The sequence below is a fragment of the Anas platyrhynchos genome, chromosome 2 (assembly GCF_047663525.1).
Source record: "Anas platyrhynchos isolate ZD024472 breed Pekin duck chromosome 2, IASCAAS_PekinDuck_T2T, whole genome shotgun sequence".
In the NCBI taxonomy this organism is placed as follows: Eukaryota; Metazoa; Chordata; class Aves; order Anseriformes; family Anatidae; genus Anas; species Anas platyrhynchos.
Window position 1 is genome coordinate 133,198,784 of NC_092588.1, and position 24,583 is coordinate 133,223,366.

General features: G+C 48.9%; 4 long non-coding RNA genes across 4 annotated transcripts; 1 reads left to right on the top strand and 3 right to left on the bottom strand.

The window, feature by feature from the left end:
* Positions 1-1,915: 1,915 nt before the first annotated feature.
* Positions 1,916-3,305, bottom strand: LOC140001754 (uncharacterized). Its single transcript, XR_011807279.1, has 2 exons — positions 2,988-3,305; positions 1,916-2,522 (listed from the first exon to the last, which is right to left on the bottom strand). It is a non-coding gene; the product is annotated as an uncharacterized lncRNA (long non-coding RNA).
* A 2,743-nt stretch (positions 3,306-6,048) lies between these two features.
* Positions 6,049-7,438, bottom strand: LOC140001755 (uncharacterized). The gene is made up of 2 exons (XR_011807280.1): positions 7,121-7,438; positions 6,049-6,655 (listed from the first exon to the last, which is right to left on the bottom strand). It is a non-coding gene; the product is annotated as an uncharacterized lncRNA (long non-coding RNA).
* A 2,743-nt stretch (positions 7,439-10,181) lies between these two features.
* Positions 10,182-11,570, bottom strand: LOC140001756 (uncharacterized). The gene is made up of 2 exons (XR_011807281.1): positions 11,254-11,570; positions 10,182-10,788 (listed from the first exon to the last, which is right to left on the bottom strand). It is a non-coding gene; the product is annotated as an uncharacterized lncRNA (long non-coding RNA).
* An 8,410-nt stretch (positions 11,571-19,980) lies between these two features.
* Positions 19,981-23,413, top strand: LOC140001757 (uncharacterized). Its single transcript, XR_011807282.1, has 3 exons — positions 19,981-20,803; positions 20,959-21,047; positions 22,311-23,413. It is a non-coding gene; the product is annotated as an uncharacterized lncRNA (long non-coding RNA).
* The last annotated feature ends 1,170 nt before the right edge of the window (positions 23,414-24,583 follow it).

Below are 24,583 nucleotides of genomic sequence, written 5' to 3' on the forward strand. Positions count from 1 at the left end.
AGCTCAGGAACACACACAAGTGATCCCCAGCTGTCTGAGACACGGAAAAATTCCTTTCTGAACCTGCATTTGATTTAGCCCCAATAACACGAGGAAGATGTACAAACCAGCACTTGGGACAATTTCTTCCATAGCAGGAAAGCTGCCTAATGCCTCACTGTGGTGGTTTTGCCGTGCTGGGCAGCTAAACCCCACAACCGCTCGCTCACTCCCCCTCCTTTAGATGAGGAGGGGGAGAAGGAAAGCAAAGAACAACTCACGGGTTGAGATAAGGCTAATTTAATTAAAGGGAAATAATAATAACAATTAAATAAAGACTACCATGAACTAAACAATTTAACTAAGGGGAAATGAAAAGGGAAAGGGGAAAAGGGAGGGGAAAAGGGAAAAATAAAAAGAAGGGAGGAAAACAAACAAACAAAATAAATGAAGGCTATATGGTCCTTGAAGCAAGGCCTCAATGCATGCAGCCGGTGTTCGAGAGGAGGACCGACGTTTTTTCCAACGAGAGCCCACCCCTCCCCTCTTCTTCCTGTTTCCACCTTTTATTGCTGAGTGTGACACCACACGGTATGGAATATCCCTTTGAGTGGTTTAGGTCAGCTGCCCTAGTGATGTTTCTCTCCTCACTTTTTGCCCACCCCCTAGGAGGGTTAGAGAAAGGCCCAATGCTGTGCCACTGCTGCTCAGCAGTAGACACAACACTGGTGTGGTAACACTGTTGTTCCAGCTACAAGTACAGAGTACGGCACTGTATGGGCTGCTGCCGGGAAAGTTAACATCCCAGCCAGACCCAGTACAGAAGTGAGAGGTTTAATAGCTGGAATTTTGAAGTGACAGGCACACTGTCTGCCTCTGGCCTGCCAGAGCTGCCTGCTTGCTCAGGTGTGCAGGGGTGGTGGCATGAAGCACAGCAGAGCTCCTGGGCCCACATGGGCTCACTCGTTCAGTGGGACAGCTGTGTCACAAGAGATGCGTCAGAGCTTGCCCAAGATGGTCATTGTTGGGTCATCCCAATTTTGCTCATCTTCAGTGCAGGAATTGTTTTCTAAAAGTACAATCCCCCTGCAGAAATGCACCTTCTTGATCCAATGCCCTCACAAGGCCTCTGTGAGCATCTTCTTTTAATAACATCATATTCTTGAATGCCAGAAATTTCCCTAGAAAACCAACCCGATTTCTCAATTTGAATTATCTTCGGGTTCAGAGCAGGTGATGTGCTGGCACCTATTCCAGCTGCTCCTTTCAGGCTGGTTTCTCCTCACAGAACATGTCCTGGTGGTGGCACGGCCTGCAGCTCTGCCTGGCCCTTGCTCTGCGCCAGGCTGCTGTGGGGCAGGCCAGCTCAGGAGGCACCACGCCTTTGTACCTAGCTGCTGTTTCATTAAACAGAAGGGCCCTCAGTATTAATAATAGATCAACTTCATGGCAGAAAGAGGGGAAAGAATCTGTTGGAAACTTTATCCCTCCTCAGGCTCTGGTAGTGTCCCCCCACAGACAGAGAAATGCTCGGACTTAATACTCCTGTCTCCTGTCTTCAGCAGCATCGAAGTACCTGTTCAAGTACCACTGAGGCTGGGCTGCACAGCAGGGATGGGGCTGTCAGCATGGCCTGCATTCCTGGCAGCTGCACAAGGTGCAGCTCCTCAGGACCTGCAAGCTGGATGCTGGCTAAAGTGCTTGGATAGCCATGGGCTTGTGCTGGGAAGTGGGAGACTGGAAGAGGACCACGGACATGCCTTCTGCGTTGCCATATGCATTACATGCAATCATTGTTTGCACCACAAAACGCTCCCCTCTGGCTTTCCCCCACTCTGGAGACAAAGCTGGAAAGCCTTCCGTAGAGGAGGTAGCTCTTCAGTTTTGAAAACAACAACAAAAGAAAAAAGAAAAATAAAGAAAAAAGACAAACCAGAAAAGTCTAAGGGCATTTATTGGATGTGGAAGAATTCAATGTGGACCACTCCCGACGCTTCCATGCGGAGGTGGAAGATGACTGGAGTCACAGTCCAGGCCGGGTGTCTCCCTGCACGCTGTGGGGTTGGCCCCCGAGGAGCCCTGCGTGCCCGAGCCTGCTGGGAGGTGCCATTTGCAGGCCCTGCAGCTGCGTTGGGCTCCACACGTCCTCTCCTCCCAGCTGAGGGGCCGCGGCTGCTGGGCTGTCCGCGGGAGGTGTAGCGCCGCCGCGGGGATCTGCTGTGCACCCTCTCTCTGCCTCTGCTCCTCCAGCGGCGGGCACATGAGCCACCCCTGCGCTCCTCATGGTCTCGTGGCAGCCTGCGCATCACCCGCTCAATCCGCTGCCTGCAGAGAGGGCAGGTGCTGTTCCGCCTGCGCCAGCGCCGGATGCACCTGTAGCAGAAGCGGTGGGAGCACGGGTCCACATAGGCGGCGTCCGTGATGTTGTCCATGCAGATGGGGCACAGGCTGTCTGCCGCTGCCTCAGCCGACTCCGCCTGCTGCAGCTGGCTGCTGCTGCCCCTCGCAGCAGGGCTGCTCTCCTCCACACCCGACGCCATGCCCTGCCAAGAGAGACATGCCGAATGGCCGAGTGTGCCTTGCGCTAGCAGTGGGAACACAAGGAGAGCCCAAGACCACGCTGGGAGAGGGGTGGCAAGGGCTTCCCGAGGGGCTCCTGGTGGGCCGAGAAGCAGTGATGGCAGCCTTTGGTGCAGCCTTGGACAAAGGGCCCTGGGCAGGGGGAGCACGTGCAGCTCATGGTTGAGAGGCTGCATCCAGGGCTTGTCAGGAGCTGGGGCAGGGCAGACGCAAGTGAGTGGGGCTGGCTGGGATGTGCGTCTGCACCCTGTTGGACGCGTGAGGCAGAAGAGAAGGGAAGCCCCGAAGTCCTCCTCACTTGCCCAGTGCTCAAGCCCAAGGTGGGCTCTGGCATCCTGTCAGCAAGCGCTGGGGAAAGAGCTGGCTTGCCTAGGACCTCGGAGTCCCAAGGCTCCATCCCAAACAAAGCCACAGTTAGCCCAGTGTACCTGAAGGAGGTGGTCAGAAAAGGCACAGCAATGCACTGGGAGCCTTCAGCACTGCTCACAGCCCCAGCACACTCTTCGTGTCCACAGCCACGGGACAGCCACTCAGTGGGAGCCTCAGCACCCCACAGCCAGGCAGCAGGGACAGCAGCACTGGCAGGGGGCTGCCTTGGCTCAGCGTCTAGCGCTGTCGCTCTCCGCACAGCCAACACTTGGCCAGCACAAGCGCAGTCCTGCTCGAGCCTGCACAACTCGCGTGTGTGCCTGCACGAGCTTCGGACGAAGTGAGCGAGGACAGAGCCTGCGGCCTCTGCAATATAGAGAGGTCACACGCAGTCACAATCAGTGCTGGCAACATCACTGGGGTTTCCGTGGCTACCTGTTGAAGTTGCCCAGCAAGGATGGCAAACGCCCCAAAGAGGGAAAGCCTGCCTCACAGGGTATTGTCATCCTGTCGGCAACTCTCTCATTCATCTTCAGGCCTCTTGGGTCCTGTGGTGAGAGACCGGTGCCCCCTGAGCACCAAGGCCCAGCAGCGGGCAGGGGAGCAATGCATGCAAGTGAGCACTGCTGACCTCCTCAGTGCCATCAGTGCCCAGATTCAGAGGCCCCTCCGAGGGCTGTCACAGGAGAAGGACTCAGCTGGGAAAAGCAGGGGGAAAGCCCTTGAGAGGACACAATGGCTGAGAGTGGAAGGGACCTCTGGAGGTCATCTTGGAAAATGTCCACACTCCAGCCGGCTCCCCTCCAGCAGGCAGCCCAGGACCATGGACTGGGTGGACCTGGAACCCTGCTGCATAGTTGCTAGATGCACGAGGAAGAGAAACTAGAATTACCACAGTTTGCCACTAGTTTAAAATCTTTCCCTGGGAAGCCACAATGCCACTTGTGCAGGCAGAGTGACTCAGAGCGGCAGGCGCATTGCCAGGATGCCCTCTTGCATCTGGCAGGGCTGTGAGCATGGGGAATCACCCCAGATGAGGGCACATGCTGGCAAAGGAGAGATGGTTTGGTCAGGCAGGATCCAGGCACAGCTGCCTGCAGCCTCGAGAGCACAGCTGGGAGCTCAGCACCAGGGGCAGCACCACTCCAGGGCCCCAAATCAGAGAATTTGTTTGGTGAAACTGCGATTTCCACTGTGGAAATGGAAGCTCAGGAACACACACAAGTGATCCCCAGCTGTCTGAGACACGGAAAAATTCCTTTCTGAACCTGCATTTGATTTAGCCCCAATAACACGAGGAAGATGTACAAACCAGCACTTGGGACAATTTCTTCCATAGCAGGAAAGCTGCCTAATGCCTCACTGTGGTGGTTTTGCCGTGCTGGGCAGCTAAACCCCACAACCGCTCGCTCACTCCCCCTCCTTTAGATGAGGAGGGGGAGAAGGAAAGCAAAGAACAACTCACGGGTTGAGATAAGGCTAATTTAATTAAAGGGAAATAATAATAACAATTAAATAAAGACTACCATGAACTAAACAATTTAACTAAGGGGAAATGAAAAGGGAAAGGGGAAAAGGGAGGGGAAAAGGGAAAAATAAAAAGAAGGGAGGAAAACAAACAAACAAAATAAATGAAGGCTATATGGTCCTTGAAGCAAGGCCTCAATGCATGCAGCCGGTGTTCGAGAGGAGGACCGACGTTTTTTCCAACGAGAGCCCACCCCTCCCCTCTTCTTCCTGTTTCCACCTTTTATTGCTGAGTGTGACACCACACGGTATGGAATATCCCTTTGAGTGGTTTAGGTCAGCTGCCCTAGTGATGTTTCTCTCCTCACTTTTTGCCCACCCCCTAGGAGGGTTAGAGAAAGGCCCAATGCTGTGCCACTGCTGCTCAGCAGTAGACACAACACTGGTGTGGTAACACTGTTGTTCCAGCTACAAGTACAGAGTACGGCACTGTATGGGCTGCTGCCGGGAAAGTTAACATCCCAGCCAGACCCAGTACAGAAGTGAGAGGTTTAATAGCTGGAATTTTGAAGTGACAGGCACACTGTCTGCCTCTGGCCTGCCAGAGCTGCCTGCTTGCTCAGGTGTGCAGGGGTGGTGGCATGAAGCACAGCAGAGCTCCTGGGCCCACATGGGCTCACTCGTTCAGTGGGACAGCTGTGTCACAAGAGATGCGTCAGAGCTTGCCCAAGATGGTCATTGTTGGGTCATCCCAATTTTGCTCATCTTCAGTGCAGGAATTGTTTTCTAAAAGTACAATCCCCCTGCAGAAATGCACCTTCTTGATCCAATGCCCTCACAAGGCCTCTGTGAGCATCTTCTTTTAATAACATCATATTCTTGAATGCCAGAAATTTCCCTAGAAAACCAACCCGATTTCTCAATTTGAATTATCTTCGGGTTCAGAGCAGGTGATGTGCTGGCACCTATTCCAGCTGCTCCTTTCAGGCTGGTTTCTCCTCACAGAACATGTCCTGGTGGTGGCACGGCCTGCAGCTCTGCCTGGCCCTTGCTCTGCGCCAGGCTGCTGTGGGGCAGGCCAGCTCAGGAGGCACCACGCCTGTGTACCTAGCTGCTGTTTCATTAAACAGAAGGGCCCTCAGTATTAATAATAGATCAACTTCATGGCAGAAAGAGGGGAAAGAATCTGTTGGAAACTTTATCCCTCCTCAGGCTCTGGTAGTGTCCCCCCACAGACAGAGAAATGCTCGGACTTAATACTCCTGTCTCCTGTCTTCAGCAGCATCGAAGTACCTGTTCAAGTACCACTGAGGCTGGGCTGCACAGCAGGGATGGGGCTGTCAGCATGGCCTGCATTCCTGGCAGCTGCACAAGGTGCAGCTCCTCAGGACCTGCAAGCTGGATGCTGGCTAAAGTGCTTGGATAGCCATGGGCTTGTGCTGGGAAGTGGGAGACTGGAAGAGGACCACGGACATGCCTTCTGCGTTGCCATATGCATTACATGCAATCATTGTTTGCACCACAAAACGCTCCCCTCTGGCTTTCCCCCACTCTGGAGACAAAGCTGGAAAGCCTTCCGTAGAGGAGGTAGCTCTTCAGTTTTGAAAACAACAACAAAAGAAAAAAGAAAAATAAAGAAAAAAGACAAACCAGAAAAGTCTAAGGGCATTTATTGGATGTGGAAGAATTCAATGTGGACCACTCCCGACGCTTCCATGCGGAGGTGGAAGATGACTGGAGTCACAGTCCAGGCCGGGTGTCTCCCTGCACGCTGTGGGGTTGGCCCCCGAGGAGCCCTGCGTGCCCGAGCCTGCTGGGAGGTGCCATTTGCAGGCCCTGCAGCTGCGTTGGGCTCCACACGTCCTCTCCTCCCAGCTGAGGGGCCGCGGCTGCTGGGCTGTCCGCGGGAGGTGTAGCGCCGCCGCGGGGATCTGCTGTGCACCCTCTCTCTGCCTCTGCTCCTCCAGCGGCGGGCACATGAGCCACCCCTGCGCTCCTCATGGTCTCGTGGCAGCCTGCGCATCACCCGCTCAATCCGCTGCCTGCAGAGAGGGCAGGTGCTGTTCCGCCTGCGCCAGCGCCGGATGCACCTGTAGCAGAAGCGGTGGGAGCACGGGTCCACATAGGCGGCGTCCGTGATGTTGTCCATGCAGATGGGGCACAGGCTGTCTGCCGCTGCCTCAGCCGACTCCGCCTGCTGCAGCTGGCTGCTGCTGCCCCTCGCAGCAGGGCTGCTCTCCTCCACACCCGACGCCATGCCCTGCCAAGAGAGACATGCCGAATGGCCGAGTGTGCCTTGCGCTAGCAGTGGGAACACAAGGAGAGCCCAAGACCACGCTGGGAGAGGGGTGGCAAGGGCTTCCCGAGGGGCTCCTGGTGGGCCGAGAAGCAGTGATGGCAGCCTTTGGTGCAGCCTTGGACAAAGGGCCCTGGGCAGGGGGAGCACGTGCAGCTCATGGTTGAGAGGCTGCATCCAGGGCTTGTCAGGAGCTGGGGCAGGGCAGACGCAAGTGAGTGGGGCTGGCTGGGATGTGCGTCTGCACCCTGTTGGACGCGTGAGGCAGAAGAGAAGGGAAGCCCCGAAGTCCTCCTCACTTGCCCAGTGCTCAAGCCCAAGGTGGGCTCTGGCATCCTGTCAGCAAGCGCTGGGGAAAGAGCTGGCTTGCCTAGGACCTCGGAGTCCCAAGGCTCCATCCCAAACAAAGCCACAGTTAGCCCAGTGTACCTGAAGGAGGTGGTCAGAAAAGGCACAGCAATGCACTGGGAGCCTTCAGCACTGCTCACAGCCCCAGCACACTCTTCGTGTCCACAGCCACGGGACAGCCACTCAGTGGGAGCCTCAGCACCCCACAGCCAGGCAGCAGGGACAGCAGCACTGGCAGGGGGCTGCCTTGGCTCAGCGTCTAGCGCTGTCGCTCTCCGCACAGCCAACACTTGGCCAGCACAAGCGCAGTCCTGCTCGAGCCTGCACAACTCGCGTGTGTGCCTGCACGAGCTTCGGACGAAGTGAGCGAGGACAGAGCCTGCGGCCTCTGCAATATAGAGAGGTCACACGCAGTCACAATCAGTGCTGGCAACATCACTGGGGTTTCCGTGGCTACCTGTTGAAGTTGCCCAGCAAGGATGGCAAACGCCCCAAAGAGGGAAAGCCTGCCTCACAGGGTATTGTCATCCTGTCGGCAACTCTCTCATTCATCTTCAGGCCTCTTGGGTCCTGTGGTGAGAGACCGGTGCCCCCTGAGCACCAAGGCCCAGCAGCGGGCAGGGGAGCAATGCATGCAAGTGAGCACTGCTGACCTCCTCAGTGCCATCAGTGCCCAGATTCAGAGGCCCCTCCGAGGGCTGTCACAGGAGAAGGACTCAGCTGGGAAAAGCAGGGGGAAAGCCCTTGAGAGGACACAATGGCTGAGAGTGGAAGGGACCTCTGGAGGTCATCTTGGAAAATGTCCACACTCCAGCCGGCTCCCCTCCAGCAGGCAGCCCAGGACCATGGACTGGGTGGACCTGGAACCCTGCTGCATAGTTGCTAGATGCACGAGGAAGAGAAACTAGAATTACCACAGTTTGCCACTAGTTTAAAATCTTTCCCTGGGAAGCCACAATGCCACTTGTGCAGGCAGAGTGACTCAGAGCGGCAGGCGCATTGCCAGGATGCCCTCTTGCATCTGGCAGGGCTGTGAGCATGGGGAATCACCCCAGATGAGGGCACATGCTGGCAAAGGAGAGATGGTTTGGTCAGGCAGGATCCAGGCACAGCTGCCTGCAGCCTCGACAGCACAGCTGGGAGCTCAGCACCAGGGGCAGCACCACTCCAGGGCCCCAAATCAGAGAATTTGTTTGGTGAAACTGCGATTTCCACTGTGGAAATGGAAGCTCAGGAACACACACAAGTGATCCCCAGCTGTCTGAGACACGGAAAAATTCCTTTCTGAACCTGCATTTGATTTAGCCCCAATAACACGAGGAAGATGTACAAACCAGCACTTGGGACAATTTCTTCCATAGCAGGAAAGCTGCCTAATGCCTCACTGTGGTGGTTTTGCCGTGCTGGGCAGCTAAACCCCACAACCGCTCGCTCACTCCCCCTCCTTTAGATGAGGAGGGGGAGAAGGAAAGCAAAGAACAACTCACGGGTTGAGATAAGGCTAATTTAATTAAAGGGAAATAATAATAACAATTAAATAAAGACTACCATGAACTAAACAATTTAACTAAGGGGAAATGAAAAGGGAAAGGGGAAAAGGGAGGGGAAAAGGGAAAAATAAAAAGAAGGGAGGAAAACAAACAAACAAAATAAATGAAGGCTATATGGTCCTTGAAGCAAGGCCTCAATGCATGCAGCCGGTGTTCGAGAGGAGGACCGACGTTTTTTCCAACGAGAGCCCACCCCTCCCCTCTTCTTCCTGTTTCCACCTTTTATTGCTGAGTGTGACACCACACGGTATGGAATATCCCTTTGAGTGGTTTAGGTCAGCTGCCCTAGTGATGTTTCTCTCCTCACTTTTTGCCCACCCCCTAGGAGGGTTAGAGAAAGGCCCAATGCTGTGCCACTGCTGCTCAGCAGTAGACACAACACTGGTGTGGTAACACTGTTGTTCCAGCTACAAGTACAGAGTACGGCACTGTATGGGCTGCTGCCGGGAAAGTTAACATCCCAGCCAGACCCAGTACAGAAGTGAGAGGTTTAATAGCTGGAATTTTGAAGTGACAGGCACACTGTCTGCCTCTGGCCTGCCAGAGCTGCCTGCTTGCTCAGGTGTGCAGGGGTGGTGGCATGAAGCACAGCAGAGCTCCTGGGCCCACATGGGCTCACTCGTTCAGTGGGACAGCTGTGTCACAAGAGATGCGTCAGAGCTTGCCCAAGATGGTCATTGTTGGGTCATCCCAATTTTGCTCATCTTCAGTGCAGGAATTGTTTTCTAAAAGTACAATCCCCCTGCAGAAATGCACCTTCTTGATCCAATGCCCTCACAAGGCCTCTGTGAGCATCTTCTTTTAATAACATCATATTCTTGAATGCCAGAAATTTCCCTAGAAAACCAACCCGATTTCTCAATTTGAATTATCTTCGGGTTCAGAGCAGGTGATGTGCTGGCACCTATTCCAGCTGCTCCTTTCAGGCTGGTTTCTCCTCACAGAACATGTCCTGGTGGTGGCACGGCCTGCAGCTCTGCCTGGCCCTTGCTCTGCGCCAGGCTGCTGTGGGGCAGGCCAGCTCAGGAGGCACCACGCCTTTGTACCTAGCTGCTGTTTCATTAAACAGAAGGGCCCTCAGTATTAATAATAGATCAACTTCATGGCAGAAAGAGGGGAAAGAATCTGTTGGAAACTTTATCCCTCCTCAGGCTCTGGTAGTGTCCCCCCACAGACAGAGAAATGCTCGGACTTAATACTCCTGTCTCCTGTCTTCAGCAGCATCGAAGTACCTGTTCAAGTACCACTGAGGCTGGGCTGCACAGCAGGGATGGGGCTGTCAGCATGGCCTGCATTCCTGGCAGCTGCACAAGGTGCAGCTCCTCAGGACCTGCAAGCTGGATGCTGGCTAAAGTGCTTGGATAGCCATGGGCTTGTGCTGGGAAGTGGGAGACTGGAAGAGGACCACGGACATGCCTTCTGCGTTGCCATATGCATTACATGCAATCATTGTTTGCACCACAAAACGCTCCCCTCTGGCTTTCCCCCACTCTGGAGACAAAGCTGGAAAGCCTTCCGTAGAGGAGGTAGCTCTTCAGTTTTGAAAACAACAACAAAAGAAAAAAGAAAAATAAAGAAAAAAGACAAACCAGAAAAGTCTAAGGGCATTTATTGGATGTGGAAGAATTCAATGTGGACCACTCCCGACGCTTCCATGCGGAGGTGGAAGATGACTGGAGTCACAGTCCAGGCCGGGTGTCTCCCTGCACGCTGTGGGGTTGGCCCCCGAGGAGCCCTGCGTGCCCGAGCCTGCTGGGAGGTGCCATTTGCAGGCCCTGCAGCTGCGTTGGGCTCCACACGTCCTCTCCTCCCAGCTGAGGGGCCGCGGCTGCTGGGCTGTCCGCGGGAGGTGTAGCGCCGCCGCGGGGATCTGCTGTGCACCCTCTCTCTGCCTCTGCTCCTCCAGCGGCGGGCACATGAGCCACCCCTGCGCTCCTCATGGTCTCGTGGCAGCCTGCGCATCACCCGCTCAATCCGCTGCCTGCAGAGAGGGCAGGTGCTGTTCCGCCTGCGCCAGCGCCGGATGCACCTGTAGCAGAAGCGGTGGGAGCACGGGTCCACATAGGCGGCGTCCGTGATGTTGTCCATGCAGATGGGGCACAGGCTGTCTGCCGCTGCCTCAGCCGACTCCGCCTGCTGCAGCTGGCTGCTGCTGCCCCTCGCAGCAGGGCTGCTCTCCTCCACACCCGACGCCATGCCCTGCCAAGAGAGACATGCCGAATGGCCGAGTGTGCCTTGCGCTAGCAGTGGGAACACAAGGAGAGCCCAAGACCACGCTGGGAGAGGGGTGGCAAGGGCTTCCCGAGGGGCTCCTGGTGGGCCGAGAAGCAGTGATGGCAGCCTTTGGTGCAGCCTTGGACAAAGGGCCCTGGGCAGGGGGAGCACGTGCAGCTCATGGTTGAGAGGCTGCATCCAGGGCTTGTCAGGAGCTGGGGCAGGGCAGACGCAAGTGAGTGGGGCTGGCTGGGATGTGCGTCTGCACCCTGTTGGACGCGTGAGGCAGAAGAGAAGGGAAGCCCCGAAGTCCTCCTCACTTGCCCAGTGCTCAAGCCCAAGGTGGGCTCTGGCATCCTGTCAGCAAGCGCTGGGGAAAGAGCTGGCTTGCCTAGGACCTCGGAGTCCCAAGGCTCCATCCCAAACAAAGCCACAGTTAGCCCAGTGTACCTGAAGGAGGTGGTCAGAAAAGGCACAGCAATGCACTGGGAGCCTTCAGCACTGCTCACAGCCCCAGCACACTCTTCGTGTCCACAGCCACGGGACTGCCACTCAGTGGGAGCCTCAGCACCCCACAGCCAGGCAGCAGGGACAGCAGCACTGGCAGGGGGCTGCCTTGGCTCAGCGTCTAGCGCTGTCGCTCTCCGCACAGCCAACACTTGGCCAGCACAAGCGCAGTCCTGCTCGAGCCTGCACAACTCGCGTGTGTGCCTGCACGAGCTTCGGACGAAGTGAGCGAGGACAGAGCCTGCGGCCTCTGCAATATAGAGAGGTCACACGCAGTCACAATCAGTGCTGGCAACATCACTGGGGTTTCCGTGGCTACCTGTTGAAGTTGCCCGGCAAGGATGGCAAACGCCCCAAAGAGGGAAAGCCTGCCTCACAGGGTATTGTCATCCTGTCGGCAACTCTCTCATTCATCTTCAGGCCTCTTGGGTCCTGTGGTGAGAGACCGGTGCCCCCTGAGCACCAAGGCCCAGCAGCGGGCAGGGGAGCAATGCATGCAAGTGAGCACTGCTGACCTCCTCAGTGCCATCAGTGCCCAGATTCAGAGGCCCCTCCGAGGGCTGTCACAGGAGAAGGACTCAGCTGGGAAAAGCAGGGGGAAAGCCCTTGAGAGGACACAATGGCTGAGAGTGGAAGGGACCTCTGGAGGTCATCTTGGAAAATGTCCACACTCCAGCCGGCTCCCCTCCAGCAGGCAGCCCAGGACCATGGACTGGGTGGACCTGGAACCCTGCTGCATAGTTGCTAGATGCACGAGGAAGAGAAACTAGAATTACCACAGTTTGCCACTAGTTTAAAATCTTTCCCTGGGAAGCCACAATGCCACTTGTGCAGGCAGAGTGACTCAGAGCGGCAGGCGCATTGCCAGGATGCCCTCTTGCATCTGGCAGGGCTGTGAGCATGGGGAATCACCCCAGATGAGGGCACATGCTGGCAAAGGAGAGATGGTTTGGTCAGGCAGGATCCAGGCACAGCTGCCTGCAGCCTCGAGAGCACAGCTGGGAGCTCAGCACCAGGGGCAGCACCACTCCAGGGCCCCAAATCAGAGAATTTGTTTGGTGAAACTGCGATTTCCACTGTGGAAATGGAAGCTCAGGAACACACACAAGTGATCCCCAGCTGTCTGAGACACAGAAAAATTCCTTTCTGAACCTGCATTTGATTTAGCCCCAATAACACGAGGAAGATGTACAAACCAGCACTTGGGACAATTTCCTCCATAGCAGGAAAGCTGCCTAATGCTTTACCTGTTTGAGACCAATAACAAATGCTTATGTGTAATAATATAAAATACAGCAGATTAAAATGATGCCTTTTAAGATAAAATAAAATCCCTACAGGTCCCTCTCAGCATATTACCTAGTTATCGTATGGCTCTAAGTTCCCCTACCACACCTTCAAGCAGATCATAAAATAAGGGGAGGAAAATAGTTTATTTGCTGCTTTTGTAATCTTATGCAAATTGAGTTTTATATGTGTTTTCCTACTTTGAACAATGGTAAAAATATCAACCATGCAGAAAGGGTAGCATCGGGGGGACACAGAAAACAGAGAGGATGGAGAAAAATAGAACCAAGTACAGATGGCTGACTGGACAGAAAGGCACATTTTTCTCTGCATTTGGGCCGCTGCCAGCTGGGTTATACTGCTGACTTAGACCAAACCAATTGTTGTAAATGGGGTAGATCTTTTAATAGACTCATGAAGGTAAAGGATTGAAAGGATCCTAAGAGATTGTTTGGTCCAGTTTAAAGCAAAGCTAAATGGTCCCTGAGAAACTATTGTTAAGTCTCCAGTGATGGGGACTTACAGCCTAAGCAGCCTGCTCAGTGTTGTGTTGGCCTTACTCTAAGAAAATGGTTATGCAGCTGAAAATTAACTGGATAGTGAGCCAGCCATAAGGACCTTCCTGTGAATTCATCAGCAAAATTTAAATATCTCACTAATTTTGCCTGTATACATTCAGCAGATTTCCTGCACTTTTTCAGGTCCCTGATCAAATGAATGTGGTACAGAGAATCAGGTATTTGTGCAGGGAGTAAGGCTTAGAAGTTGCCATTGGTACTCAAGCAAAAAGAAATTATTACTTCAGAGGATGGATCTTCTTGTTTAATGTGCTTTTAGTAGCAGTTTATAAAGCACTTGATACAAACACTGGAATGAGAGGTGAAAAAGTTACAGATACCTGCAAATATTTTTCCTTCTTGAAAAAAGTTAAGTGTAGCTATTAGCAAAAATACCACAGCAAAACTGTGGAGGCAGAAACCTCAGCAGTTTCGTGTCTTCAGAGACAATTTCATCTTATATTCACCAGCTAACAGTAATGATCTCTTGTCTAGGAATTGTAGCTTTACCATGGCTTACTATGAATCATAACCACTTGCCCCCCTGGGAATAAAGAACAAGGAGGGAATAAGCAAGGAACACAAAGACATTCTTCCCCTTTATCAGATTACTATCTGAGCACTCAGGATACATCCTGTCCCTGCTTAGCATGGTCAAGAAATAATACTTTATATTTATGAGAGTGTCAAAACAGTGCTGACTCATTTTATGCATGAGAACGTGGCAATAATTTCAGATATTATGAACAGGCAATAAATACTTGTCAGTAACTAGCTGTTTCCACTCTGGTTTTTGTTTGTGCCATAAGAGAAATTTCAGCACAGAGAAGTGATGAAAGGCTGCCGGTTTGGGGAAAAAAATTGTTATGTAAAATGTTTTATGTGTGTGTGTATATATATATATATATATATATATATATATATTTAAGCCCACTGTAAATGTGAGGATTTGTAAAGTACTGATTGCAGTGCCCATGACTTGAGTAAGAAATGTGACTGCAGTCCCTGATGGATGCCACCAGTCACTGGCTGTTGGGTGGACATCGAGTCTAGCTGAACACCACTCGTTGAATCTGAGAGTCCTACCAGTTTTCCACCCAATTAACCATTCGCTTATCCAGACCTTACTTCACCAGTTTGGCTTGGATGATATTTTGGGAAACTGTGTCAAAAATCTTGTAAAGTTTCAGGTATATATCATCTACTGCTCTTCCCTCCTCCACAGAGCCAACAAGAAAATCAGGCTGGTCAGAGATGATTTGTCCTTAATAAATCAATGTTGGATATTCCTGATCACTTTTTTGTCTGTCCTGTGCCTGGATATATCTCTCCACAGCCAGAGGTTAACCTGGGGTTAAGTCTATAAATCCCCTGACCCTCCTCTGGCCCTTCTTGAAAATGGATGTAGCATTTGCCTTTTCCTCCTCATCAGAACCCTCTCCCGATCATCATGTCCTTTCAAAGAGGATAGAGAGAGGTCTCGGGTTGACATTAGCCAGCTCTTCCAGCATTCTTGGAAGATGACTTGAGCATATGCATCTCTAATTTGCTTGAGTGGTCCCTAACGTAATTTTCTTTTAATGTGAACAATGCTTCCAGGCCTTGCCACTCTTGTAGATTAATCTGATGAGAAATGTATTTGCTTTTGTTACAGGTACTACAAATTGTTCTAGATGAAGCTGTGGCATTGCTTCCACACCTCAGCTTGCTAAAGCTTTTTTTCTCAACAAAAGCTTCAGTTGCTTTTGAAAATGGCAGGATTTACATTCAGTCTTTGTTGTTTTTATGCTTTTCATAGATTTTGACCAGCCATTGCAACAGTAGAGGATGTCATGTAGCTATAGTTATTAAAATTTTTTGGTCCTCTCCCCTGACTTGGTATTTGGGGAATTTGTATGAATGAATGAATAAGTGTTTCTGACTCAGATAATAAAAAGATCAACAAATTTCACCAAATATGTAGAAATCTTCAACATCCAAGATTAAAATAACAGGCCAAGGTCATCTCTGGGACAGACACAGAGCCTACTGGCTTTGTGAGGCCTACATCTTTGAACCTCCTCATATTTCCTCATGAGCCGAGTGCCTGGTCTAGATGGCCGTGTGACTCAAGTGTCACGACTTAAAAATACTAAGCATTTACTGAAGGAGGAGAGCTGGACTGGCTTAGGAAATACAAATTTTTCACTGTGGCAGAAGGTAAAGCCAGAACAGAGTAAATAGTGGCATCTGTAATTTCACATGCACATCAGAGAACAGAATTTGGTCACATTATAAGCAATGTATAACAATATATTTTTTGTTGCTACTGAAAGCTTTAACAAGCAAAACTAAGACCTGATGTTTCTTTATACAAGTGTTTCACAGTGAAATAAGTCATGATAATGCATTGAGCAGATAAAGTTGTTGGAAATAATGACAAAGAAATTACTTGGTACATTGTTTTGAGGTCCAGAAGCTGAGAAGAAGCTGGAGATTTATCTGTGTGTAACTTGGACAAGATCTTGTTGACAGCTCCTACTGGCTTGCTAACGATACTTTCTAAATTACTTTTAGTAGTTTATGTACTTAGTCTCATAGTCATATCCGTACAAAATGTAATATAAATATGAGAGCACATCATTCTTCATCAGGATGTGAAGATGCCAAAGCTCAAATTAGTCAAGGAAAATCTTCTTTTCCCGGAACTGTGGCAAATGATAACTCCTCTTGTCACATTTACTTTCATATTGAAAAAGGAATGCTTTACAGTTGAACTTTCCCTTTGTACAGATCCCTAATCAGAAAAGGGCTACAATTTGTAACCGCATATAGAAGGGTGGAGCAGGATACATTTGGCCATCAACCAGGGGGTTTCAAGGGAGAGGTTTGTCTTTTGTATATTAATAAACTGAACTGAACACTTAATCTTAGGCTCATTGATTGACTTCTAATTAACAGTGGCCTGGTTTTCAGACCTGCTAAATACGAATACTTTGCAAGTATGTTGCTGAATGTGAATTACTTTGCAAGTGAAGTGGGCTGCAGGTAACTGCAGGAAATGAGAATTCGGTGAACTGAGATTTATGGAAGTTTAAAAATTATGTAACAAATTTCAACTATTTACTCCATGTTTAAGCAACATAATTTAGAGATATTATTCTGAACTACAAATGATCTGGCAAACCCATGTCCCAGAGGGACAGTAACACTCTTGTAAGTAGCTAGGGACAGACTCCATGTGCTATGCAAGAGAAAATGGATGCCTTGCCATGCATTGAAACAACTGTGGTTCACTGTACTCTAAAGCCCCCTTTCCACATTGTCAGTGATTGTTGTAGGAATCACCACACTCAGCTTTATTTCATAGCTCTTCTTTGCCTCCTTAATGTATAAACTCCAGGTGTCTTGAAGAGAAAATATTTCTTGTCTGTGCAAAAAGACAGGGAAAGAGGTGGCAAGAAAGACACCTTGACAATCCTCATTGATAATGGGGCTTGCAAGATCTTCTGAAGTTCTTCCTAATGTTCAGGAAGCAGTCCCAGGTGAATATGGGGCCCATGAGAGTCAAAATAACCCATGCAAGCCTTGTGAGGACGTGTCTCAAACGTAACCCCAAGAGCTGCTGCTACTTTAGGTGACTGCACACCCATTGTCAGGCCACTGTCATTCACATTTGTGAAACTAGCATAGTAACGTGTGTTTTTCACTCCTTTCAGTTGTCTTGTCTGGACAGAAATATCTTTGGCTTCCTTGTTGCCCAGGTAAAGGAGATCTGGGTCTCTACGGAGAAAAAAACAAACAAACAATAGATAGATAAATAAATAAATAAATGTCGTGTATATGTATATAGTATATGAATGTTTATATAAAATTTTATTTTGTTTCTTTATATAATATTTAAATATAATATAATGCATATATAAATGAAAATAAAAAGAATGAATAGTTCTACCAAGATGCCCTAAAACTGTTGTTTAGAACACCAAAGCATCTTAGCCCACCACAATTTATTCTAGTGTGAACAAACAAAGAAAATTGAAGTTAGTGCCAAGCCTTTACTTGCATATTCCTCTGTCACTCCAGGGACTCTTCCTATGCTGTGCACATCGGGGGGGAACAGTTTTGTCCTATAAGCTTCCACAGGCAGCATGTCTCTAGTGCACATGAATAATGGAAAGGAAATCAAAAGTCCTGGCTGCACGTACAGACTGGGCGATGAGACGCTGGAGAGCAGCCTAGAAGAGAGGGATCTGGGGGTCGTGGTAGACAGCAAGTTGAATATGAGCCAGCAGTGTGCCCTGGCAGCCAGGAGGGCCAACCGTGTCCTGGGGTGCATCAAGCACGGCATCGCTAGTAGGTCGAGGGAGGTGATTGTCCCGCTCTACTCTGCGCTGGTGCGGCCTCACCTCGAGTACTGTGTGCAGTTCTGGGCACCACAGTATAAAAAGGACATGAAACTGTTGGAGAGTGTTCAGAGGAGGGCTACGAAGATGGTGAAAGGCCTGGAGGGGAAGACGTACGAGGAACGGCTGAGGGCACTGGGCCTGTTCAGCCTGGAGAAGAGGAGGCTGAGGGGAGACCTCATCGCAGTCTACAACTTCCTCGTAAGGGGGTGTCGAGAGGCAGGAGACCTTTTCTCCATTAACACCAGCGACAGGACCCGCGGGAATGGAGTTAAGCTGAGGCAGGGGAAGTTTAGGCTGGACATCAGGAAGGGGTTCTTCACAGAGAGAGTGGTTGCACACTGGAACAGGCTCCCCAGGGAAGTGGTCACTGCACCGAGCCTGACTGAATTTAAGAAGAGATTGGACTGTGCACTTAGTCACATGGTCTGAACTTGGGTAGACCTGTGCGGTGTCAAGAGTTGGACTTGATGATCCTTAAGGGTCCCTTCCAACTCAGGATATTCTATGATTCTATGATTCTATGAAATCTGTGCAGCTTTTTATGAAATACATATCGAAGAGCCAAAATGCCCTAACAGCCTGAAATCTCATTGCTTTTGCCTGGAATTGAACTCAAGTGCTTTGCCATTCACTAGCTGAGCATGTTGCAGTGCCTAGCGCCATGTGGGACCAACTCCAAAGTGTTTAAATACAATGGCTGAAAAATGAAATGAAGGCAAAGACTTACAAAGCAGATACAGCCAGGAGAATGCTTCTGAAGGCATGGAACAGCTTATCAGGGAAACACAATACAAAAAGCAGGTTATTATGCTCTATCATTGACCCTGACTTTTGTTTAAAGATCTGCTTTTTCTGCAAAAGTCTTCAGTGTGCCAGGGCGGAGGCTCACCAGAAGCTCAGCACCACCAACTCAGAGGATGCGGTTTTCCAATTTAAGAACAAAATAATAACAACGCTCAAAATTGTTGTAACAACAATAACTGCATATGTGTATCAATGCATGCCCACAAACCCAGGAATGGATTGGATCCTTTGTTAATCCTTACAGTGTGTTGTCAATATGGTGTGTGAATCTGCTTCACACAACGCTTAAATCTCTTGTATCTCAGTGTTGTGGGGAAGATTCGTCCTGTCACGTTGTTGTGTGGGTTGCCCCCGGTTGTAAATCAGCTTTATTCCTCCCATCTCCTCCAGTGAGATCCAACTGTACCTTCTCTGAGCTCTCCCAGTTCAAAAGCCCATACACCAGCCAGACCCCATGCACCCAGGGCAGAGAGCCCAGGGCAGTAGCCACAGCTACTCTCAGCTTTGTTTTTGCCCTAAAATGCATCCCTTAACACAGGGACAATACAGAAAGCAAGCACAATGCCAGTGAAAAAGATTGTTTTGTTCATTTGTTTGCTTGTTTCCTAGATGTTTCTGCTCAGTCTACAGATGAAAACTTGAGAAGTTGGATTGTGTCTAGGGACACACATGCCAGTGCTCCAGCGTGGCAATTTCTGTCGTCTACTGTGGTTGTTATCCTGGCACTTATAGCCCCCTATGGGGAATCCTGTGAACACGTTTGGGATGTGAGTATAATTCTGCTGGCTTCTCCTATTCACCTGGAAATGACATTTTCCCTTTCAAATACATGCCAGAGATGGACAATGCACACAGCTCTGATGCAGTTTGTTCACAGGGGCGAGGTCACCTACAACTCCATAAAATGAAACCATTTGCTTTCCGCCACTTGATTGGCATTCACAGAATACTGAGCTTTTGGAGCCAGATTCACTCTTTTTCTGAATGCACATAACTATTGAACACAACACTCGCTAGAACCATATTTTGCATTGAAAGGGCCAAACCACTTTTATTCGCAACTGAGCGCAAAATTATGTTCCGTGTCATTTTTTATCTTAATTCTATGATCACTGTAGTGGCATGCCTGCCTTTCTGCTTCCTACGGAGCAGGGGGAAATGGGACAAAATGCACTCACCCCTCTCATTTCACATGATCCCATATGTGACACAAAATCCCCACATGTATGAGGATCTCGGAGTTAACCAAGTACTTGTGATTTCTTAATGTGCTGAGAAGCTGCTGTGACCTGCTGCCTCCTTGCATTTGTATCTGAGAGGTGAAATAGAGGGTGGGAAAGAAAATCTCTCTGCTGTTGCAAGTAATCCCTGGAGACTCACTCTTTTTCTCTTTCCTGCCTAGCTGCTAGCTGGCTGTCCTTGCTCTCTGCCCAAAGCTAGAAGCTAAGCTAAAACTCCAGCATCAGAGAAAGTTTGGAAAATGCAGCTTCTGTTCTGTCCAGCACATTTGTGCCTTTCTATAAAATTGTATGCCAGCAGGATCAGCAAAGGGAAGAGGTCAGAGAAAACCAGTCCCTCCAGAGATTGTTCACCTTCAAAGTGTTTTCTCTGCCTTCCTTTTTAGACCTGAAACCTCAAAAGAGTGGATAACTCCCACTCATTGAACTCAGGTGTTTATGGGCTAAAAAGAGCAAAACGTTCAATCAGTCATTATTTTTCTTGCCTTGGAAGAGACCACCAGAACTACAGAGCAGTGGGAAGGACAAGAGCCAAACCCTTGTGAGACTTGGGGGACCCCCAGACTGCCCTTGTGCTCTGTACCAGGGGAAAGGAGCTGGATTCATTTCCACACGTATGCTCACAAGCTCTTTGTGGTAATAAGGTCTCTCTGCATCACCTGTGGTTGGATTAATGCAGCTGATGCCAGGGGAAACTCCCTGCAGAGCCTTTGTTACCCCAACAGGTCCCTTTCTTCCAGTTGCCTCCATGCTGCTGATCCTCCACAGCCTGATTCTTGCACCAGGGCATCTCCTGTCCTGCAGAGGATATCCAAGGACTGTAGTATTTAGACACCCTCTGTTGACATGCAGGCAAGATATCTTTAGCAGGTCTTTTTCTGTTCTCACTGCCTGGGACCCTACAGGTAGCTCGTGCTTAGCTATTCCCCGTCAGATGGGAAATTTTGCAAAGCTCTGGAAATCTTTTGAAATTTCAATAGTACCACATGGTGTCAGTCTGCAAAACTGGCAAGAATCTACAAAATGGAGAGTACTACACCCTCTGATTACTTCTGTAATGATCAGATTATGGAAGAAGAAATGTGGGAAGCCACTGTTATCAGTATGGGTGTACTTGTCCTCACTTCTGTTCCTGTGCATAGCCTTGTGCACCTGGTTGGAGCCTTTAATAACACCAGGATGAGATGGAACAGACTCAGAAATAAAGCACCAGGAGCAGGTAGGTCAGCCAGGACCTACTATAGAAGATGAGGGGTGTAACCAGGTGTATAGATGTCACATGCCCAGGGTCCAGGCAACTGAACTGAAACTTCTCATCAGTTCTGGCTGCCCCTGCTCCTCTTGTCTATTTTCTTTTCTCTCTCTTCCTTACAGACACCTCATCTATCCTTTATATGTTGTCACTGATGCTTGTTTCTGTATTGACTTTGCTGAGCATGAATGCTGTGGATGACTTGATGAAGGTAAGATGGAGTCTTAAGGTTTATTTTGCTCATTTTCTATTGTAAGTCACAGCCTACGTTAAGAAACAGAGACAGAAGGTGGAGACAGAAGGTGTTAACACAGAGTTCACAACGTTCTTTGCTGTTGTTCCTCCAAGACTCCCCAGCCACCTCTCCCCTGTCAGGAAAGTGTACCAGTTTGTGGTGATCAGGCAAGTGAAATTCAGACCAGAGTTAAAAGAAGAGTCACACTTCTCAACGCTGACTTTGGGCTCCTGTTCTGCTGCTTCATTCTGAAGGGATGGATGCCTGCAGGATGCTGAAAGGCTGGGTCAGCTTTGAGGAAGGGAGTATCCATCCCTTGAGAAACACTAGTACAAGTGGAAAAAAAAAAAGGGGGGGAGAGAGAAAAAAACAGTAGGAATACATTAGATGGCAAGGTAGAAAACTGCTTATCTCATTAACAAGGAGAGAACTAGCCTCTTTCAAACCTTCAGACTTTGAAAGGTATTTTCATAAGTCTTCTCAAAACAGTCCTCTCTACAGCTAACAGACTAACAGTGTGCATTTGCCACACTCTTAAGTCACAAAATGATGGAGATTTGGTAAAAATGAAAACAAATGGTGAGCAAAACAGGTTTGTAAAATTTTAGTGATTTTAGCATTATAAGAAGGAAATCAGAGATGGCATGAAAATGTTTTTAAGATCCTGCGCTTATACTGTCACTGCAGGTCTCAGGAGAAACAGTACCAAGGGGGTCAGAAGGTAACAGGCAATCCTGACTGCCTAATGCTCCTCACTTTTTTTTTTTTTCCCCAAATCCTTTTCTTCTCTAGACAATGCAAACACTTTTTCCAACCAATATCCCATCAAGAGCTCCCGCTGTGTTAAATGTGTCTCACCCTGAGATTCACACTTTGGTGCTATGCAGCAAAGTAATGCCATTGCTTCACTGAATCAAAAGTCTTTCATTGCTCAAAGGGGTTGTCACCTCTTTGACAATGTCAAAATTAACTGCTTCACAGCAGGGGAGGTCTTAGAAATAATGAAAGTTCCTGCCATCGCTTAAGTATAAGCAAGATAACAGGCACTTAAGACATAGAACTGTTAATATATGGCCCTTTTTGTAAGGATTTTCACCTATAAGAAAAAAAAAATACCTCTGAGACGGGGAACAAATGTTCTTTAAAAAACTGCCTCCTCTTCATTCCTAATGCCTAATAGCCTGTATTATTTCAAATATGATGTCTCTGATATTAAAGAGGTACCTTCTTCACCAACAGAGGGGCCCAGCAGGACCTACATGCCAAAGGACAGCACGGTAAAAAGTGATTGAAGTGTTGCCAGCAACTGCCTCCTAGCAAAGAAAGGAGCATGTTATGAAAAGTAAAGTCCATTTTTTCTCAAGGAAAACACATGTTCCCACTTGGTATTAGTTAAGAAGAAAAATGCTAGGAAAATAGTATGGACACAACATAAACTGCCTCTCTGGAAATGGGATCTGCACAGAGGATCTGTGACCCACCAAGCACTCTTCTGTAGACTTCAGCCAGGTTTATTTAGCTTGGAAAACCACATTTTTTTCTGCCAGAAATCAGACTTTTTTTTCCAGTTCGTCTATGACATCTAATAAATGATGCTTTATTCACAAAAGGGAATGGGACAGAAGTACAAAAGAAAATAGGAACACTTTGAAACACTGGGGTTTTTTTCTTCTGCAGGTGTAAGCTGCACTCACATTACCGTGGTGTTGCTAGCAGCTGGCACGATTTAAACCATTCTGTGTGTTCTGTATTCCCAGCCACTGCCAAACAAAAAGACATCCATTCTGCAAACAGGAGTGAGCAAAGTCAGCACAGGGCAGCGCACTCTCCAACTAGGATAAAATGAGCTATTTTCAAAAATACACCGAATAAAGGACTCTCAAGGCACCAGCAAAAATTGCAATTGTGTTTGGATCCAGCTTTCCATTTTCAAAATGCCTTTTTATGGGCTTACATGGCAAAAATCTGATGATTGTTAGTGCAGTGCACATATCCTTACCTCCTGGCATGGGCTGCTTTTCCATGCTCTTACTGGCAGAAGAGCTTCATTACTTTGAAAGCCAGGCCTCCAGTCCCCATCTGAGAAAACTCACTTCTGTCCTCTTTTGTCTCAGCAGTTCCACATCCCTAGCATAAAAAAATCAAGTCAGTTACACAAGTAGAGCATCAGCCACAGCTGCATGTGATCCTGGCTCTGCGTGTGTATAAAGCAGAGATACACACAGATGTACGTGTACATGACCAGAGATTTTGGGGCCTCCATTTGTTATACATTGAGTTTAGTTGGTACATTTCTAGCACAGTAAATCAAACATAAAAACCAAGAACAGTTTTCAAAACAATATTTTTTCTTCAGTTTTGCCTTGAGCATTCAGTAATAGCAGCTATTTCAGTAGATGTTTAATAATACCCATTTTCATTAAAAACAATAGGTACAGAGATTGGTATAATCCTCTAAAAATCTGTGTAATGAAAAATATCAATGAGGAAAACCCACTGTAAGCAACAGTGACTCTCAATAAAAGGACAAAAAAAAAAAGGTGAGATAAATTAAGAGAATTGTTTTTTTATTAAGTCCAATGAGTCTTAGTTGCTACAGAAAGTTTATCTGGGGGAAAAATAATATATATATATATATATATATGAGACAATAGGAGACCCTGGAGTTATGCAAGACAGTCCAGTGGCAGTTGCCATTTCCTTAGAGTTTTATCCAACTTCCCCCAAGCTAAACCAACAAGTGACATGGCCTGTGCCAAAACACTCACAGCATGAATGGGAGCATCGAGAGAAAGCTATTGTGTTTTTTTCAGAGCTATGGTATGAGTTTTGCTCTGAGGTTTCTGTTTGAAGAGACTGGCAGTGCCTGGCCAAAGGAGCCAGACTGCTTTTGGGGGTTTGGCGGTGACAGTCCCCACCTCACCACTCTGCAAGTGCCACTCTCTCTGAGGAGAGAGAGACAGCTGTCCTTTGGGTGCTCATCAGCTTTCTGTATCACCAAGAAAAACTATTTATAATATACTATAGGCATGTTAATCATCAGGAAAAGCTATAGTGTACTATAGGCATGTTAATCAAATAATCTTGAGTAGGAGGAGGAGGAGGAAAGAAAATGACATAATCCCCTATGGTAAAATAAGATACTGTTCCTGTGTTCAATCAGAAGGAACAAAATGAAGGCAAATAGAGAGGGAAAAGGAAGGTTTCCTTTGCTCCTGGGCAGGGGAGGACCAATCACCACCTTTGGCAGTGGGCACAGCCTGCCAGCCAGCTGAGGTGGGTTTCCTCTAGGAAGCATAGCCTTAAGTACACATTTTGCCGTTTTACCTTTTCCCATCTGTGCTCATAACCTTGCCTGGTGAGAAAACCTTGAGCTCTGTGGCATGGACAATACATCTATTCCCTTCCTCAGGGTGCCGGGATGCATTCAAAGAGCCACAACACCTCTCCTTTACCGCATGCCCCACACCAGAGCATGGGGCTCATGTCAGGGGATGTCTGCTGATGTCCCT